This window comes from Danio aesculapii, chromosome 9 (assembly GCF_903798145.1).
Source record: "Danio aesculapii chromosome 9, fDanAes4.1, whole genome shotgun sequence".
Classification (NCBI taxonomy): domain Eukaryota; kingdom Metazoa; phylum Chordata; class Actinopteri; order Cypriniformes; family Danionidae; genus Danio; species Danio aesculapii.
In genome coordinates, this window is record NC_079443.1 from 29673883 (window position 1) to 29681246 (window position 7364).

A 7364-nucleotide genomic window follows, 5' to 3' on the forward strand; every position below is an offset into this window, starting at 1 on the left:
GTTAAGTATTTCTTTTTTTAAAAATAGCAAACATTTTTTATTCATGTCTTTCTTCTCAATAACATTCCTCTTGAATGTGTATTTCACTATAGGTAATCTTTGTTGAACTTAAAAGATAATTTACACTAATTCAAAATTTATCATTTAATCAAAGTCCATATACTCAAAAGAACTGCAGGTAACTTTACTTTTGACAGCAATCCCATCTGTGGTTTCTCTTACAGAAGTGTTCCGAAGGCAATGTTCTTTTACCATCATTTATTGATACTCTTGCAAGGTTCCAACCAACCTTAAGAAACTGCACAGAACAGAATGAACCAGCAATATTAAACATGGTAAATGTGTTAACCTTAGAATGAATGATGTCAAATAAAATACGAAAGAAATTATGCATGATTAGATTAGATTTTTAGATTAGATTCAACTTTATTGTCATTACACATGTACAAGTACAAGGCAACAAAATACAGTTTACTTCTAACCAGGAGCAAGTATAAGGTATAAGTTATAAAGTGCAGTTATAGAAAAACTATGGTGATATTTACAAATGGATGTACTATGAACATTATATAAATGTTGTATTAGCTATGAACAGAGATTTACAATAAATGATTATATGTACAGGCTATTAATAATCAAAAGTGTGCAGATAGATAAACATAATTACAAAGGTGTATGTACAGTGGGTGATCAGCTAAAATCAGATACAGTAAAAATAAAAATTGGAGTCAGATTGAACTCGGAGCTGAAAACAAGTGTAAAAATTTTCAAATAAATAACACAATTCTTCTCAGAAGCTCTAAAAAGACTTACACACATTTAACCTATGACCATTCATCGGATTCCATCATTGGGCTGATAGAAAGTTTTGAACTTTTTTGTGGTTTGCATAATGAATAAATTATATGAAGAACTACAATGAAACTGGATTAAAACTTTGATATTTTTACAATAATTATTAGTATCACTTTAAATTGCTGACCCTTTAGTTAATGTTATTTCAAGAGTTCACACTTAGCTGATGATTGGTAATAAGCTAGTTTGGCAAGCTGTCCCGGGAGAGAGCCCAGAGCTCATGAGATCCTCGAGCCCGGGGCTCCCTCCCGTTTGCAGGGCAAGAGGGGAGTTTGAGCTCAGGTAGATCCCCCCCTCCCCTCCTGCTGCTTAAGGATTGCTATGAGGGTGTGTTGCTGGTAGAATTTAACTTTGGTGCTGATTTGATTTAGTCAATTTACTTATGTCTCATGTTTTGGACTTTGGGAGGAAACCGGAGGACCCGGGGGAAAACCCACACGAGCACGAGGAGAACATGAACTCCGCACAGAAATGCCGACTGGGTAGCTGGGTGGAGACCCGAACCAGAGGCATTCTTGCTGTGAGGCCGCAGTGCTAGCCACTGGGCCGCCGTGCTGCCCTATAGATAAAGACAGGAGGAGAGGGGGGGTCCTTCAAGACAAAGATGACTGAAGGTAAGATGCTTTGGTTATTTATACTGAGTTAGGAATCGTCTGATTGGTGGTTCGTACATTAGCTTGACTCAGTGCCAGCCGTGTCAATCATAAGCATGTGATCTTCTCGAAATTAGTTTATAAATAAACTTCACTTAACTTAACTACTTACTAACATGAACAAACTATGAACAATACATTTATCACAGTATTTATTCACCCTTTTTAACACTAGTTAATGAAAGCAATGTTGTTTAGTGTATTATTAATGCACACTGCATTATCTATTGATAACAAACAAAACTTTGGTTTTTGATAATGCATTAGTGAATGTTGATTAAACTATGATTGTTATTAAATGCTGTACAAGAGTGTTCAAACTTAGTTCATTGTTATTTTAAAGTGTAACTGAATTATCTTTTTTATCTAAATATTAAAATGTGATATTTAAAAAAAAGAAGATCTTAAAATGTACATTGCTTAAGATCACATAAAGGGCATTTAAAGAATATCACAGAATTAAATAACTTTATTGAGAATTTCCCTTTGATAATTGGGGTAAGTTGTATGAAATTAGTTTAATTAAACTAAACAATTGATTAGTTAATGCATTATCTTTGACAGATTATTTTTTCAAAGTCAAATCTAACTGAAGTCAATACACATAGAAGCAGAGATAAGCAACTGAAATGAAAAAAATACCTTTTTTTACATGCAATTCTCTGTTGTCTTGCTTTTTCCATATATTACTTTGCCACTCAATTCCGCCTCCTTGAACGAACAGAATTCATTCCCCTATGTGGGCGCAAGGTTGTCTGCTGTGTATGGCATGGCGTTCTCTGTTGAAAACCTCCTTATGCTGCTGTATGCTTTTTTGTTTTTATTTTTATTTTTTTTAGAAAAGAGGGCACTGAACCATTTCTCTTGTCCCCCATATCGGAAGGCTTGCAGATAAACAGATGGAAGAAAGGAATGAAAAATAATAGTTGACTTCTCATGTGGAAGGTCTCAGCACATACCTCTAAGCCTCCAAATGCCCGACTCCCACTTGTATCCGGGGATTTGAGTTCATATGTGACATCTTTGCACGAAGGTAAGACCTGACTGAGACGGAACTTAAAACAGGCGAATGCTGAGTCACACTGACAGACTCTGTCGGCCATGATCTGCTCATTGATTATCTGTACAGCACGCTGTGGCAGGAGGCCAGCAAGACCAGCAAACAGAAGGGCACAGGAAGGAAGAAGGGAGCATGTTATCGCATCTGCAGGAAGCGGCCCGGCTCTCAGCAAAGATGCCAATATCAATCGGGTTTACCCAGCACTCATATCTCGTAAAATGCAAATGCCGTTCCTCTGAGCCGTGAACCTTAATTAGAGCAGAATTACGCAAATCAAATATTGTTTTATATATTACGGCGTGAAATTGGGTTTAATTATGTCATCAGTGCTGAAGCTGTGCATTGTTCTCATATGCAAATAAATGATTAGGGATATTGGTCTGAAAGCTGTCCACTTCCTTTGCATGCAGTTAGAAGTCTCTGTTGCTTGTAGAGGTCTCTGATATTACTCAACTACTTAGAGTATGGGATAATCCCACACTAGCTATGTTTTTGCTCAAAGATGTAAATTAGACGTATGCGCAAAACTGGGAATATTGCATAAAACATTAATTAAAAATTAATTGAGGCCCAGTTCCCATCCAATGAGTCAAAAAGAACAGAAATGTCACTTCCTGATACACTGGCGCCAAATAGCAAAAGAAGAATGGAATTGCTGTGGTACGGTGGGTCTTTCTCTTATAATGAATTACTTGTGCCTCAGAAGACAAAGACGAAGTGCAATTTTGGATGCATGAGACTGCTCTTTGAGAGTGCAGTCGCTCAAGATAGTTCTGGGAGGTTATAATACTGGCCTACTTTGTTGATTTACTTGGCTTACGAATGTTAGAACAGTGTTTAGAAAGTAATGCATTACAATATTGATTTTCTCCCCTCAAAAAATAACTAGTTGCATTACTTAATTACTTTTTATGGTAATGTGTTACGTTACGGGGCTGCACGGTGGCGCAGTGGGTAGCATGTTCACCTCACAGCAAGAAAGTCGTTGGTTCAAGCCTTGGCTGGGTCAGTTGGCCTTTCTATGTGGAGTTTGCATGTTCTCCACATGTTCGCTTGGGTTTTCCCCACAAGTCCAAAAAACATGTGGTATAGGTGAATTGGGAAAGCTAAATTGTCCTGTTCTTAAATCTTGAAAAAGGGGTAAAATAGGTGCCCTTTATGGTTGTTTTGAACTTGTGAAAAATGGTTAATGGGAATAATGGGAGATGAAAACTCATTTGCCGAATAAACCTTGATGTAGCAAGCATTACACCCACATGAGTTTCTCAAGTATACTCTTGGTTGTCACCCAAACTACAGTCATCCTCTTTAACAACTTAATGGAAATGCAACTAATTTGCATTCAAATTTTTTTTACATTTATTTATTTTATTTATATATTTTTTTGCAATTTTTAAAAGGTTTGCTCTATTTTGTGAATGAAACCCAGCTACAGATAAGCTGTAGCTCCACACTTCCATCCAAACTACTAAATAATAATGCATGAATGAATGAATGAATGAATGAATGAATGAATGAATGAATGAATGAATGAATGAATGAATGAATGAATGAATGAATGAATGGAGATATCAAGTTAACAGACAGCACCGCAGTTAATGTTCATGTTGCTCTGTATTTTAAATTGGCAGAAGTAAAAATAGTTATACAACAGTATTGCTAATAAAGATACAGCAAATGCCACAAATTCTGTTAGCAAATCCTGTAAATGCACTACTGTGAAAGCAAACTGATTAATTATACAGTAATTATTTTTACAACCAGCTGCTACTAAGTTACTGTAAAAATTTACAACAACCATTTTACACCGCATTGCTCGTCGAAAATGGATTTATTTATGTCATCAATGCTGAAGCTCGCTGTGCAGTGTCTTCAAATGCACATAAACTGAGGAAATTGCTTGACAGCTGTCTGCTTCCTTTGCAAGTGACCAGAAGTCTCTGTTGCTTGAAGTGGACTCTGATCTTACTCCGCTCCTCACAATACAGGGATAATCCTGCATTGTCTCCACGCTCCAGATCTGCGTCTTTAGTAGATATGTTGCATCCTTTAAACACAGACGAGCTGCAGCTTTACGCTTCCATTCAAAACACATGGTGGGGGGTCGATTAAACACGCACGCATACACGCTGTGTGCTGAATTGTTTTTTCTCTGGACGATCCTAGTTTGTGCTCTACTCTACCCCAGGCGAGTATAGCCCATGTGATTGGATATCCTTAATCATGCTGCCTCTAAATTGGTTTTGGAGAAAGCAAGATAACTTCTAAGTATGCAGTAGCCCCACTGGGTTTTTTAAAGATACGCAGCATTGGCGTACCCATCTATTTTTTTAACGATTGTTATTTTTATGGGATTTTCTGCCTTAAATTGTTCAGGAGAATCAAGAGGAAGTGAAACGAAGAGGAAATGATTCAAACGTCAGCGCATGTGCCTGGATGCGTCTCAAGTATTCTCAATTTAAATTGTACTTCAAGGGGGTTTGTGACAAATCAGGGGATTTCATGGGTTTATATGCTGTTATTATCTGGCATTCCTGCAAATGTGAAGATAATCCTAGCAGATTTTGCTTATCAATATTGTTCTACACGCTACATTCACTGTACTTCACTGGAGCAGACAATGTACGTATGGTATTTTGGAATAACAGTAGAACAATATTAATATTGGGACATAAGCACAAAGTATAATTATTTACACCAGTGGTAAAAAGTATTTTACTGCATTACTGTAGGTCAGTCTGTACTGTCACAGAAGGGGGACTGAGACCAAAACTGAGTGAGTATAAGTAAACAGAAATAAATGTCAAGCAGGTAAAGTCTCTTTCTTGCAGATGGTGACCAGTGGAGCCGTGATGGAGCCAACGGGAGACTGATGACGATGTAGGACACAGACAGGATTGGGAGACACACATCCAGGAGGGAATCAGACTAGGAAGAGACACAAAGACACTATGGGTAAACAAGGAGCAGACAAGGTAAGTATAACTCGGAGTAATAGGTATAGGCTGACCGTAGGATTCGACCCTTCTCCAGGTATTTATGGAGTGTAGTGATGAGTGTGGGATAACGTGCAGGTGCTCTGGTGATTAGTATTCAAGTGAAAAGGGTCTTGTTGATTGCGGTAATGGTAAATGGGGTGAGTCATGTGACTGTGAATAGGAAGAGCCTGGCCTGGCTATGACATGTACAGTATTCAATCAGATTTTTTTATTTTTCTAAATCGTTACTTTTCTACATTCCAAAACATAAAATTGTATTTCAAAAACCTAGCGGCGTAATATGTTACTTTGCTGTGGAAAAATCGTCACTTGCGTCAATCGTCAGGGATCCAATCGCATTGTTCTCCTCATGGAATAACCTGATTCTTTTAGGGTTTTTACAGATTATGTTTGCAAGTTCCGCTGAAATCTGTTGGTAACAAGATTCTGTTGTTCAATACTTTTAATAGTTTGTTTTTGTGTTTATTCCATCATTTCATTTTTCTTTCTTTCTTTCATTCTGTTTTTTGTTTGTTTGTTAGTTTGCAGCTGAAAAGGCATCCGCCGCTTAAAACAAATGCCCAGGTAATGGGCGGTTCATTTACCCGTGGCAACTGTGAGTTAGTGTTTGTTAGGTTTTTGTTTGTTTCTGTATGGAGCAACAATGTAGTGCACAAACACTTCAAAGTGCATGCATGAATTTTTTTATGAAGTTTTAGTAGTTTTCAGAAATCATGTTTTTACATTCAGTATTGAATATTTTAATTGCAAAAAAAAAGATTTAAAAAATGTATGTGAAAAAAAATTAATAACCTCTTCATATAGCACCCTTTTAAAATATAAGACTGGTAAGAGATTGTTGCAATTTTACTGGCCATGCAAGGGATGGAAAAAGAATGAATAATGCATACTATATTCCAACTCATCCGCATTACATGGTTTTACAGCGATAAAAGAGATGATCTTCAAGACGGGACTGTCTGTATTTCTGTATGAAATTTGTACAAAAATTATACTAAAATGAAAGTAAAACCAACGTTTATGAATACCTCCTCATGTACAGTAAAGGTCAATGAGTTGGCAGAGAAGCTGACTTAAACTTGCTGAGAGAAACGCCGTTGCTAAACATTGTTTACTTCACTGAGTCAGTTTAATGGTGAAGGGGTTGATAGAATATGTCTATTGATAGAAGGTTAGAAATGTTATAAGAAATTTTATACTCTCATGTAAAAGTATGTTATAGTATTTTCAAATGCAAAATACATTGTTTCATTTTGATACTAGTGGCTGGTGTATTTTTTGTTTATTTTGATACACGTAAAATTGAGGTATTTGATATTTTATTTTAAAATACATTTCAAATATATTTATTTTGATGGTCCATTTGAGTACTAGTAGACTGTCTGCTTAATATTTGTTGATACTGCTGCTAAACAGACATTGAACTGACTATAAGAAACTTTGCAAGTACACGGCAACCTACATTATCTCTAACCCCAACCCTAACCCCAACCTTACAGTCTACTTATAATCTAATGAGAATTAGTTGCAATGCATCTTAAATTCAATAAACGGACTATCAAAATAAAGTGTAACGCAATGTATTTTTGCACATCCCTGATGTACACATACCCTAGCATAAATATTACATGTAATTTATTTTTTTTTTAAATTACGATTTTTGCACTATATATTATATACATGTATGTATGTTAGCATTGCATGTGCATACCTCACCATTTCATCTGCAATGTTTTTCAAATTGCAGGTTGTAGGCAACATTAGCTGAAACAATGATTTGGGACACTGATGCATAAT

The 7364-nt window shown here is 36.3% G+C and overlaps 1 long non-coding RNA gene across 1 annotated transcript; it reads left to right on the forward strand.

Moving 5' to 3' along the window:
* Positions 1–1271: 1271 nt before the first annotated feature.
* Positions 1272–2871, forward strand: LOC130235462 (uncharacterized). The gene is made up of 3 exons (XR_008838398.1): positions 1272–1469; positions 2348–2541; positions 2638–2871. It is a non-coding gene; the product is annotated as an uncharacterized LOC130235462 (long non-coding RNA).
* The last annotated feature ends 4493 nt before the right edge of the window (positions 2872–7364 follow it).